Source organism: Dromaius novaehollandiae, chromosome W (assembly GCF_036370855.1).
Source record: "Dromaius novaehollandiae isolate bDroNov1 chromosome W, bDroNov1.hap1, whole genome shotgun sequence".
Taxonomy (NCBI): Eukaryota; Metazoa; Chordata; class Aves; order Casuariiformes; family Dromaiidae; genus Dromaius; species Dromaius novaehollandiae.
In genome coordinates, this window is record NC_088130.1 from 17,375,844 (window position 1) to 17,389,687 (window position 13,844).

The 13,844-nt window shown below is 38.6% G+C and overlaps 1 protein-coding gene across 6 annotated transcripts in view; it reads right to left on the minus strand.

Annotated features, from left to right (window-relative positions):
• The window catches only part of LOC135323501 (Fanconi anemia group C protein-like), an 85,193-nt gene extending 78,352 nt beyond the window's left edge, over window positions 1-6,841 (minus strand). For 4 of the 6 annotated variants that reach the window (XM_064499873.1, XM_064499870.1, XM_064499874.1 and 1 more), the window contains exon 1: window positions 6,728-6,841. The gene's annotated coding sequence lies outside the window, so the exon portion shown is untranslated. The remainder of the gene's footprint in view (window positions 1-6,727) is intronic. The other 2 variants (XM_064499869.1, XM_064499872.1) reach the window with 1 other exon arrangement.
• Window positions 6,842-13,844: the final 7,003 nt, after the last annotated feature.

The following is a 13,844-nucleotide window of genomic DNA, read 5'->3' on the forward strand; positions in this document are numbered from 1 at the left end:
TTCAAAGTTTCACCCTGAAATATATGGCATTTCTCTCTTTCCAGAGTTACAGTACTTGGAGGTACCAGCAAGGGGTGGGTGGGGGGGTGGGGGTGTATTAATCCTTGGCACTTCCTTGCTTTTTAGAGTTTTCACTTTGAGTTCTTCAATTAGCAAAAATGCACTAATTCTCTGGTTTCCAAGAATAAGTAGAAGAGAAGGGCATATATTAAATTGTACACAGTGAGTTATAACATTATTCCTCTGTTCAAAATAGTCATATATGACCTGATATGGAACAAAAAAGAAAAAAAGTATATGCCTTTGCACTAGGTAGTCAAGGAACACCATTCACTTCTACCTATACATATTAAAATTAACAGCAATTAAAAAAAAAAAAAAAACTTCAGAAGAAGATCCTACCAGAACATTATCTTCTTCCAGCTGGCCTGTGGAGAAGATAAGCAGCTACAAATAAGCAGCAGGTTCCAAAAAACTCAATTTGTTTTATGTTAAAAAACAAACACACAGAACAAAAAGGTTGTTTTTTCTTTTTTTTTAAAAAAAGAACTTTTCAGACAGAGTAAAATGACTACAGCCTTTCTTTTTTTTTAAATTCAGTACTGAGTTAACACTAAAGGGCTGGATCAGCTGACTACACCCCAGCTGAGCGGATCAGCTGGTGTAAATGTTTCTTCCCAAGTTTATCAAGAGCATGAATGCCTCCCTGAGTTAGCGAGGTCAGCATGGGAGAAGTGTATACGTGGCTTGGCCCAACATCGAGTATAAAACCTGAACAACTGACAAAGGAATTTCAAAGAGAGCAACAGGCTTGAGCTGGCTTCACCCCACATATTCCTTCCTGGCCACTGGGGACGCCCAGCGTTACGACAGTGAGCGTGTTATAGAGACCGGTAATGCGGATCACATTGGTATTGCGATTGAAGTGTACATTGCAATTGCTATCTTTTGCTGAGTGTATGCACTTGTATTGGGATTTCAGTATATTGCTGTATCACTCTGCTAAATCAAAAATCCTGTGTAACTTCAAATATCTTCAAAGTAAATGTTTATATAAACGTTATAAACATCTCTGTGTGTGAAATATCTAAAAGAACCTGCTCAGACAGCACTGGACCCTGACAATGGTCCAAACTCTTCAGCATAAGTATCTGAACATCAGGTAAAATACTGTTTACTGTACTGATATCCAGAACTATCCATACAGTGTACAGAACTGTCTTGCTCATACTAAGCTCATACTAATTCCTTTTCTCCAAAACACACTAGAATTTTTTTTTCTTTCAAGAACCTTTAAACTTACTATACTAATGACCCATGCACCTTTCACTGCAATTTTCATCAGCTATCCAAACATAAAGCGTTTTTAGATATGTTTTTTAAATGTAAGGAAACAAACACCCAAAATGACTTGACAAAGGTCACTCAGGGAACAAATAGCAGAAAGTGAAACAAGACACAGATCTCGCATGTTTTAGCCTGTTAGGCAACACGGCTTCTCAAGGATTTGCTCAGAGATCATCTATTATTCAATGGTGAAGAAAAAAAGATACTGATCACACAGCAAACATGGAGATTATTTTCTTTACAAATTTCATATGCTTAATTACTTTTATATGGATTCTAATGACAGCCCAATAAGCGCAGGTAAACATGGAATTTAGTTATACTAGCGCCAGCTAAGGCTACTGAATTTCTGTGAAAAGCATTCACATAGTCCATATACAATGGCCGCAACTTTGCAAATGAAAGAATGAGTTTCCCTTCGGTGTAAAACCTTGCCAAGGAGACTTATACTTTTGTCTCCTCTCTCCCTGATGCCTCACACACAGATATATCCACAGAATGAAATTTTCTGAATAAAGATGTATTTATGGCACGAAGTCCATCTGACAGAAACAGCAAAATGTATTCTTCAGAAGAATTAAACAACTTCATGACATCTACACCTTTTTGTTGTACACTATTTTAACATACCCCCACAGACGCTTGTCCCTTGAGTCCATTGACAAGGTTTCATGCTATTCACAGGCATTAAATTAGCCCATTCATTCTTTGCAAATAAGAAGAGATAAGTTTCCTCAGAAACATGCAGGGCAAGAGCTCTGAGTGATTCACTCAGTCAAACCGGTACTGCAGCAACAATCAGCTATGTGGGCATTTAGACTGGAGACCTAGCCAGTGACATTCAAAGCAAAGAGGCCTTTTATTTGGGGAACTTTCAATTATTCCTGCATGTTCCATGCCCATGTACTTTTTAAATGTGCTAATACTGGATCCTGTGAGTTGGCAGTAAGATTTCTGTCCCATACATTAATGAAAAACTCACAATTTAACAATGCCACTGCTGGCATGAAAGCGAAGCTATATAGCTCTGGTATTCTAATGGAAGGGAGTTCCTTGTGAATTCAGGTCAGTCGATGATAGATGAGAACTTTTAATGTACAGCATAGGGAAAAAGTATTAACTAGTGGTATGTCTCTTGGCCTAGATTTCCTGGACACTCACATATGTCAATTTAGTTGTATATTATGATACTTTTATTACTTTATTACAGTCACTGTTTGGAATATTTCAGTACTGTCACATAGTTAATCTAGATTTATAAAATAAACATGTCTAGTGAATCTACTAGTAGGGAGGAAGGACAGCCCTGAAGTTTGGCTCCAGAGTCAGAGGTCTAGGAGTCTGATTCGTACTTCTGACATGTCCCACATGAGACACTGAAGAAGTAATTTCATTTTCCAAGGCCTGTTCTGCTTCACTTCTGCAGGAGCATGATTAGTATTGCTCTAATTTTAAGCTTTAATATTAATCTACCTTTCTACATTTTTTAATCAAACACAAAGTACACATCTGGTAAAATCAGATTTACTCCATTTGCAAGTAAAAATAATCTGTTCCTCTCAAAGATTCACCAAGTTTCTTGTGCTACAGTAGCCTGGTGGACTTTATTTCCTCAGATCACCATAACTAATGCTGTGCAGATTACATTCAGGCAAGTTGACCATCTTCAGATTTTGCTTCCAATAATGTCTGTACAACTTATGACTAATAGATTTGTGCAAGTATAATTCCAGGCATTGTTTACCCATAGAATTTCTATTCAAGTTGAAATGGCACCAAAAAAAAATGCAGAAGTTTTATGTCAGAGTCCTGAAACCATATGCAAGGTTGGCAGTTAAAAATGACAACAATAGAAACCTCTTGCAAATAAAGTGAATTTCACATGAGTTCATCCTTTACCATTACATACTTCAGAGTAAAACCACTCTTGAAAAGATGTTAAAGAAGCTGTAACACAGAAATTGTGAATTCAGAAGATTTAAATCACAGCAGTGTTAATGTCTTCCTTTACTAATAATATAATATTCACAAGTGTTTCTGTATTGCAATATTCAATTCCAAATGAAGATCGTCACATACCATTTGTCACAACCATTCTAAAATAAATATTATTTCTCTACTAGAAGGTATAACTAAGTAAAAGTCTAGCTTATGCCTCTCCAGCCTCAGTAGTTTTTAAATACTTCTGCAATATCCACAAAATTATTGGTCCTCATTAAAGAGAGAATACTCAACATATTCTGTATTCCTGTAACTTAAAAAGCAGATTAGCTATTTACCCCTAAAATGGTCTGAGAAGTTGGTGGGGTGTGCCACCAAATTTCATGATGGAAGGAATTTTTAATTCTAAAGATACATGAAAGAAAATATGGATTTTTAATGAACATGGTATGCTTGTCTTCACTTTAACAACATTAATAATAATGACAGTCATTATTATATATATATATATTATGTTATGTTATATAATATGATATAATATAATATATATTATATATATATATAATATATATATATATATTATATTATGTTATATATATATAACATTAACTGCAAAAATAGGCCTGGGAATACCCTCTTTGGTTAAATTGTTTAATTTGAGATTTTACTTGATTTATTATAGCTGTTCTACTGTTTATATATGTAACGAGATCTTTACGGCCTGGCATTCTTTTACACTTTTTTTTATATCAGGTTAGTACAAAACATGTTGTACTGATCAACTAAAATTTGTTTGATAACTCTAAGACTGAAGATTTTTATTTGGGGTTAGTCTCATACAATATATGTAGCTTCCTGAAAAATGTCAAAAGCAATTTCACGTATACCAAAGAACTACAAAAGTTTCCAAATGACTTTCAGGAAACCACTGTTAGAGCTACATAATGGATCTCCCACCTTTTAAAAAGAGGTCTTTGTCAAAAACAGCACCTTCACAACTGTAGGTCAGTATACTGAAATATACTGCTTAAGGAAAAAGAAAGGAATCATGCTTTAAGAGAGTACAGAGAGTGTACAAGGGTGATAAAATAAAACAAGCTGCTCCATTAACAGGAGGACTACTCTGTCTAGTACCTACAAACGGATACCTTTTGTTGCTTGAACTCTCCATAGCACCACCCTCAAAAATCCCAGCTCTCACTGGTGTCCCCAGGACGCTTTCGCCCAACAGACAGCGTGCTGCGGCTAACCCAACGTGCGCATGGGCCAGCTGGCCCACGTGCATGTGCTGACTAGCTAGATGACTACTGCCAAAGAGAATGTGGAACATGGTTCCACCCATCTTCCTCCCAACAACAGCACAGATTTCAGCCTCTCTGTTTGACCCAGCATCTATTTTTTAGAAAATATATATAGGAATGCAATTATCTTTAAGACCGCTAAACTTGCTTTCACACTTCATTAAAATTGGGTTCAACAGGTTCTATACTTAGAAGCCAAAAGACAGAAAGCTGGTGCAATCACATAGATCGGATTTCCTTGGGAAACTGGAATAAAAAGCACAGAAGCGATGATCAAAACCACGCACATAAGTCAAAAGATAATCGTCAGTCTTTGCTCCTGACTCATACTAAACCATTGCCATATTCTCTAAAGACAAGTCTCCAGCGAGGTAGAAGTGTGGTAGAGTTTATGTTCTCTTTACAAACCAACCACTAGAGGACAAGGACCGTAATCATGCAGCAGGCCTGTTTCCATCCAAAAGATGGCAGTGGTGAACAAACATCCACACAAGATGAAGAGACAGTACAACACAGACGGAAAAAACGGTAACCAAATAGAGTGTAAAGAGAGAGCTTTCCAGCAATCCGAAAGCTCCATGGACAAAAGTTTTTCATACGCCTGTCAGTAGCTCGCAATATACTTATAGTTCAGGTTTTACTTGAAACATCATTATGGTGATGAATTTTATGAGACAACATTTCAGCCTTGGGCAAAGAAGGAAGGATGAACATAAATACAGCACATAATCAGTGTAAAAGAGAAAAGAAATTGAATGCTGTTTGGTATAACAGCCACAAGCAGGAAAGCTCTCCTTTTACAAAAAAGATTCAAGGATTTTGACCTGAAAAGATGTTTCAAACCATTGTAATCACATAATAATGAATCACATAGTCCCAAATTCAAGATCCTCCTCGTTTTCAAAAGCCTGTCACACTATAACATTATGTCCCACAAATTTTTGTCCCCCTACCTAACGTAGGATTCATCACTGTGACATAGCACAATAACTGCTATCCATCTTAGTTATTCTTCCACATCTAAAATGGCAATTATTTCATTGCTACTGCTTTGGGAAAAACCTCTGAGAAGAACGGAAGGAAATGGATTCACTATCTACATTTATGAATCAAAACCTCAAACGAAAATGGCACTTCTCCCAACACTTAAGAGGAGTTAGTCTTCTCTATTCCTTTACCTTAAATAAAAGGCCAGCTACATACCTATCCTTAACAGCATACTGTATACATACAGGAGTTCCTCCACTAGAACAGATGTCTACGAGTGTCAGATTGCACAGTACAGAAGTTGGCACATCTGCTAAATCAGAAACAAAGCTGTAAACTACTTGTTTGCTCTCTCCGTAAACCATTTAGGAAGCTAGCTACGTGTTACAGTTGCGCTGAAGTCATGCACACACCACAAAATGACACACCGCCCCGCTTGCTCCGTTCCTAGGATTAAAGGAGGATAGCAGGATGCAGACACCATAAATGTGGAAGTCTCTCTCTTTCCAATACCAGCCAACATCGACCAAATATTAGCTGTCGACTGTAAAGCGAATTTTTAAACACATGACCCCATACATTTCCTTTATCACGAGTCATGCCCACCACTGAGAGTCAATGGCCTAACTGGCGTTTGCATTAACAAGCTGAACGGTTATTTGGGGAAGCATAACTCCCCTAGGCTCTCGGGTTTAAGGCGAGGATGAAGCACAGTGGCAGCAAAGCCCGAAATCTCTAGCAGCGGCTCGGAAACGGCCTTTCGGCCTGGCAGAGCCGACCTCGGCCCCGCCAGCCGGTGCGGGCCCCGCAGCGAGCAGCACCAAGCCGCCCCCGGCCCCCTCCCCGCGCCCCCTCCCCCCCGGCAGGGCCGCGCATGCGCAGACCCTCCTGCCCGCGCCACCTCCCCGTCCCCGCGGCGCCAGCGACACCGACGCGGCACCGGCGGGCCAGAAGTGCCTCTCCCCCTGCTCCCCCCCGCCTCAGCCGGGGGCCCTGGGCAGCGCCCCCCGCCGCGGCTGGCTCAGGCGCCACCCCGAGCCCCTGCTGCGCGAGGGAGACTTGGGGGGGGGAAACACCCGCCGCCCGTAACGGCTGGGCGCGCGCGGACCCCTCCCCGCGGCCGCGGCCCCGCCCCCTCCCCAGCGGCTCACCCCGCCGCCGAGCTCGCGCCGCTGGGTTTGGAATTTTCGCGCGCTGCTTCTGGGCGCCCGCGGGAGCCCGCCCTATCACCGGGCGGCGCGCGCGCGTGCGCAGGGAGGCCGGCCGCTGCCGCCCGGCCGCGCGGGGGCGGGGCGCGAGGGGAGCCGTTGGGCGGGTGGCGCGGCCGGTAGCGTGTGTGCACGGGTCAGCCGCGGAGCTGATTCACCTCAGCTTAATTAACCGCCCGCCCTTCTCGAGTGCGCCCAGCTCAGCAGCTGACTCCGCCACACGCGGTTTTAGTTGCCCATCTCACATAGTGGACTTTAACGGGACCTCGGCGTAAGCTGCAGCTTTAACAAAAGCCTCATCAGTCTTCACAGCTGGCTGACTCAAAGTGCAGTTAGTGACTGGAAACCAAGCTATTGTTACTTATATTTCAAAAAATGTGGTGCATAAAACTGTTAGGTCGGGGATTCATTTTGTGCAGTTCAAAGGAAATATAATAAAACAAGTTTTGATCCTATGTATACAATTAAGGGAACAAGTAATTCCACAGGAGAATCAAAATAACAAGGACGTTTGACAGGCCCCCAGTGGGTGTGATTAGTCTGTTAGGAATTGTTCAATGTTATACCTAAGAAAGAGCTTTAATCCAGTTTCCGAAGGTCAGGTGAATACAGCTTTCCATGAGACATCATTCTGGTTTCTGACCGTGAAGGAATGAAATCCTCTGGGTTTGCCTCCAGTCTAAGCCTAAGTGCAGAACCTATTGAACTCTTGCTGGCTTTTGTCAACATCAACAAGCCTTTCCACCAAAATGCCGTCAATGCAGATAGTATGAGTATATTAGTAGATGAGAAATTTTGCTTCAAATAAACTAAGAGTTTACAAATATATTTGATTTCTATGGCTGAAATTTGCACTGCTTCTAAAATAAGAAATGTGCAACTTGGTTCAATATGCTTGCCCTCAGTTTGTTAAAAAGCATCTGATTAGTAAATAAACTAAAGACATATTCGGTTACATTAGCACTGTTGAGTACTGCAGTTCTTCACTCCCTATCCAATTTATACACTTATTTTCCTTCATCCGCTCAGCTCCTTCCCATATTCATCCTTGTGGTTTTTCCACTTGTGATTTTTTTTTCCTGCTTCTGCATTAACTGCTTCCAACCAAGAGCTTGTGGGAAATTGCTACAATATTTCCCTCTCTCTTTTTGAGAAGGTATTAGGAGCACCTAAAATGGTTTGTTTCTTTCCTAAGGAAACATCACCCTCCTCCCAAATATTAATGTTTGTACTACTCTGTCCTTATTTCTTCCTTGAAAGAGCTGTGGAGAGTGAGCTACTGACTGTAATTCTGCCTAAAGAAAAAAAAAGCAAATTGTTTGAAAGCACAAAGTCACTAGAGTAAAATTTTTCTATCTTTCCTCTAGCTTGGAATGTAATTTTTCAGATGGATTTAAAATCAAATCCCACTGACATCAGTAATCTGAATTAACAGGCTAATTTATAGTAAATGTTCAAGAAGATTTGTCCTCTGTATAAACACAGGACTACAGCCGATGCAGAGCTAAGTTGTGTTTTTTCTCTTCACAATTTACCCAATCCAGCTGATGTCCAAACTCTTTTCTCTTATTCATGATTCATAATCTTCTATTCAGATTTTGTGCACTGTGTCATCTTTTTTGATCACCAGTGCTTTAAATTTTCTAAAATAAGACACATCCCCTCAGTACAAAGCCAAATTTGCCCTACCCTGTATAGTAATATCTCCCTGTGTAAATACTTCTTAAATTACTTTCTTTTCATTTTGTCTTACCAAATAAGCAACACCCGATGAATTAAAAGGGAAGTTTCAAAATACTTTTTGAGAAAAAGCAATTGCACCTCAGGCAGTGCACCAACACAAACTGGCTGGGATGTTTCCCACACATCCAGCACATCTGCAGAACACAGCACAGAGCATTGGGTGTAACGCCCATATTCACACTGTGAGTCCAGTTCATAACTCATGCAAGTCTTTAATCATTCTGCTCCTTCCCTTTCTTTTCAAATGGCAACACAGGAGAATTTTTATTTATTTTCTGCCATGAATTGTGCTAACACTTCCTTAGATGTCAACGTTATTAATTATTTCAGTGCTGAAACATATAACTGTTGTGGTACAGTGGAAGAAGCTTGAGTGGAAGAAGTCTGATAGCATCATTTTTCATGGTTCTGACTTAATATATTCTATTGTTGTCCAATGTCTATTTCTATCCTGTACTCACAGAGTAGTAAAATGCTGCCTTTTTTAGTCAGCTTAATGTTTATACCATTGGCAGAGCCATTCTCTTCTAACTATGCAAGAATCCACATCCCAGTTCTCATGCACGCCCAGACTTTGGCCCAAGATTATTATAATATAACAGAAGCTGTAAAAAATATATCAAGGGGGAAAAAAATGGCATACAAGAAAATCATGGGAAAGGGTATAGTAGACGGATGTATAAAAATAGGAGTAAATATAAAAGCAAAGATGAAAGCAAATGACTAATAGGTACAAACTCCACTGGCAGAAAGAGTACCCAACAGGATTACCTTTGAAATGATCCTCATTTTGAATAGTCGTAATATAAATGGCAGTGATATGAACAATGAATTAGGTAGGACACATCAAATGACTGCCAGTACAAGTGTTACATTACTTCAGATATTCTGTATACAGTTTGCCACCCTCCTACATTTAATAAATGAAAAACATTTGAGTGTTAAAAAATATTGGGGCTATTTTTCATAGCCTTGATCTGTAGTAGCAGGTACTACATATGTAGCTAATTCAGCTGCCTAGTCTCAGACAGAATTACTAATTATAAATCTTCTCAACTTCCAGAAATTATTTGAAACTGTTAAAAGTCACCAGATATAGTACTGCTATAGGTAAGAATGCCCTGACTTCAGAATTTGACTATTTAGGCAAGGATCTTCCGAATATTAGGGAATTGCTGACTGTTCCTTTAGAACCATAGCCATCTCCTCTTTCCTGGCATATGTTGCAAAAGCCCCTCATTAAGCTTTGCACCTTGATGAGATATCACAGTTAGTACACCTTGGTTCAGGGCAAAATATTTCCATTTGGTCTTTTGGACAGTATTAATTTGGTAGGAAAAATTCCCCTGTTGGGGGAAGAGAAGGAAATACATCTTTGACAGGTTTTGAAAAAAAAAAGAAGCCCCAGCTGTTTGAAGTGGCTCAGAAGTTTGGAATCTTAGAATAAATATTGGGGGAGATAGATTAATGGGACAAAGTGCAGGTGAGGCACTCAAAGGTGCATGGTAAATATAATTCATCAATGCACATGACCCTCACATACGTAATACTGCAATATGTATAATATTATAATATTTTAATATTACAATATTAATATGTATAATATATGTATAATTTGCTGAGTTCTCTGTCCCAAATGGTAGATAAAAATGTTTGGTTTCTTTACAACAGAAATACCATTGAGTCTTTAGTTGGGGAGCCTCTGTGTGGGTCTAAAAAATTGACCCTGAATATGCCAGTGCTATTTTATGCTCCTTAAACAAACCTTAGGAGTTTTCTTAGTATCTGCTAACACTGTGCCCGTGGTATTTCTCAATCCTCCACAACTTGTATGTTCACAAGCATAAAATTTGGAAATTATATCATATATCTATCAATTAGCCAATCTTGGTACAGTCATGATTTTCATAATGTGCCTGAATGTCTGTCTTTTCATTGTATGTGTTATTAGAGAAGCTGAAGTATTTAGCTTGGCTATTGATTGTGTTTCTGTCTTTATAAAGATAGAAACATGACTTCATGGATTCATATCATGAAAATAATTATTATTCCTGTACCTATCTGTGTTCTCAGCAGGTGCTGTAGAAAAAAACGAGTGAAGTCAATCACTCCCAAGACTGAGAAAGCAGCAAGACATAGAAATCTTCCTTGACTTCCTGTTGCTGTTCAACAGTTGAACATTTGATGAATACTGGAGCATTCCCAAAGCTCGGTCCACAGGAACTGAATACAGTGCATAGAAGCAGAGAGCTTACTCATTTCTATGATAGTCCCTGTTGATACTCTGAAAAGTTTCTATGGATTACATGGAAGGAGCAGAAAATACCTTCTATAGAACACAAAGTTAATGACTTTGCCTTTACTTGTTCTCTCACTCTTAGCAATCTGAAATATTTTAGTGAGAATTTGAGTTTCATATATGTGACTATCTTCCTTAACTAAAAGAGGTATTTGCACATTTTAGAACCTGCAAAGATAGTAAAAAGGGAAATACCAATTTTATCAGCAGCAAGCAGGAGCTAAAATAACAAATCAACAAAATGTGATAAGGATCACACTTAAACCAATTTACAGAGGCCTGCAGGTGTGAGAAACTGTCTGTTCAGAATCAGAATGTAAAACTTCATATTCTCACATCATTATTCAAACTCGTGTCAAGTTACAAAGCATTCAATCTTAGAAAATGAAGTTATCAGCATAATTAGAAGGACATCAGTGAACTCAAAGACATCAGTCATTGAAAGTCCTTAGTATATTTTTCTTTTACAAACTTGAGTATTCCAAGTGGGAATATCAAACCAAGAGATTAAATTTCAATAAATTCCTTTCTCCTCATAGTTCATACGTATTGGTGAGAAAGCTGATCACAACTTGCACCTAAATTTCAGACAAACCCAGAGCACGCTAAATTGTATTTCAGTACTTACTCCTTTACATAGACAGATTTTGAAATAAAACAAAGTTCACACACAGAAAAGATATACCTGAACTTTTCATAGCATGATACAAATCCCAAACTGAGGTAAAAGCAAAATGTTGCCATAATACATCCTGCTGCACTAAAAATGCAGCGAAACACAATGACTGTCCATAGAGGAGAGGACAAGCAGGAGAAGAAAGGGAGAAATGTAAGCACGTAAGTGGATCAAATTCTCTTATTATATATTATATATATAGCATTTTATCATCTGGATGAAGCACATATATTAAAAATGGAAGCATAGTTGCCAGACAGATACAGTTTTGTTTGAAACATCAGATCAGCTTTCCTCTATAAGCCTTTCCAAGCATCTGTGTCCTTCAAAACCAAACAAATCCAAACTGTGAACATAAATACTTACATTAGCAGAAAAGGGAGGAAATTAACAATATTTAGTCAATGCATAGATTCCACACATTAACCATATATTCCTAATACTGATTTCTAGAGTGCATATAAAAATTTTGAGTAATAAATAATAAAGGCTGGAGAACATAGGAACAGAAGACCGAGTAGAGAGACAGAGAGAAGATTTCTCTCAGGTTTTATGTATGTATGTATGATCTTATGTAGAGAGCTTTAGCTATCCAGTTTGAGGACCTGTGTCCATGGTCTACCTTTTTCAGCATTTGCTGAATGTTGTGTATGATCCTTTTTTCACAGTCAGGTATGCCAGTCTGCTAGCCTAGCCTCCATGCCTTTGGGAATTATGTATTTTTTCAGCATAGCCTCTATCTCTCAAAAAAAAAACAAAACAAAACAAAACAAAACAAACAAACAAACCTAAGTAGTATTAAAGTAGTAACCAAGATAGTGTACAGCACGTCTGCAGAATCACCTTCATGCTTCAAAACAGGCCTGAAACAATACAACTCTGCAGTAGAAAACCAGAAGTGCAATTAGTGAATAGCCCACTTCGCCCTCACCTTTTCTTTACATTAACCAAAAAAATCTCCTTTTTCCCCCTCATTCCTTCGTTTAGTTTATCGAACAGTACAATATGGTGTTTCTTTGACCTCCCAAAGGAAATACAACTCCTGATACTCCAGTGCCTTCACTGCTTCTTTAAACAGTTTGTCATCCACACTCCTTTGCCTGCAATATTCATAGTTGCAAATCTGTGGAATGTGCTCTTTCATAAATCTCCTCTCGGTTGTTTTAGCAATCCTCTTCCTTTATTGGTATTAACCTTTCTTTAACCTTGTCTATCTTCAGATTTAGCCCCTTCCTTATGACATCCCAGACAAAATATCAATTTGTTTTCTATCATTCTCTCATTAAAATAGCGTTCTCTTGTTTCCTCAAATTTCTTGCTGCTTTAAATGGATATTTGCATTGGGTCACCTTAAAATGCTAGCAGTTTTGTGTGATGAGTCTGATTCACAACTGATAATCATTTACATGCATATAAAGAATACGGTATCTTTCGTTCAGAAGTGCTTTATACAGCCATATAAAGCTTGGTTTAAAGGTGGTGTTTCAGCTATCTATATAACATAAATAAAGGATGTATATACAAATACATAATAAAATAGGAAAGACAAAAGTTTGAATTATGATGGAGATGAGTTTGAGAATATGTATCAGTAAATTACAGATAAATAAATTAAACATAAATTGTGTTGAATTATCCCAAATTCAAGTATCAGAATGCCAAATTATTAAGAATCAAGATCACACATAAAGTAAATGAAAATGTGTTAAGAAACACAAAATAAGAGCCAAAAATCTATTCATGCAATAATCACAAGATTAAGACACAGTCTGTTGCTCAGTACTAGATTCTATTAATTTTGAAAAAAGTAGCCTATCCCCTGTTTCTCATGTCTCCCACAATGTCACACCCCTTGCTTTCTCTCCAGGATGACATTGGAAGGTTGCTCAAGACCTCCAGCTCAACCCTAGGCTTTAACCAAAAGTATCCTTATATTTGTATACTTCTATTATTTCATAGGGTTTAAAGCAACTTTGGGGACAACTACAACATCTTTACAGGTTCTTTTATACCTAATGTGCTGAAACAGTTTTTATCATAAAATAATGTCATATCAAGTATGAATACCAAGCCAAATCCCCTCCCCTCCAAGTGCTACCACGTGAAGCATACAGTGACCTGAAATATGTAATCTCTATGCAATCTTAATTCTTGCCTATTAAACTCTTATCTGAAATTCAGTGGTCTGGACAAAGCATTGGATAAAGAAATTGAGTCTAATAGATTAAGTCTGATGTCTCTGTATTTGAGGAGCTCCTCAGTTTGCCTCTGTCAGTCTGCCCAGCTCTGCTGTCTTGTGCGAGGTAGAGTGAAGGCAGGAACGGACAAGGGAGCCTTCAAAT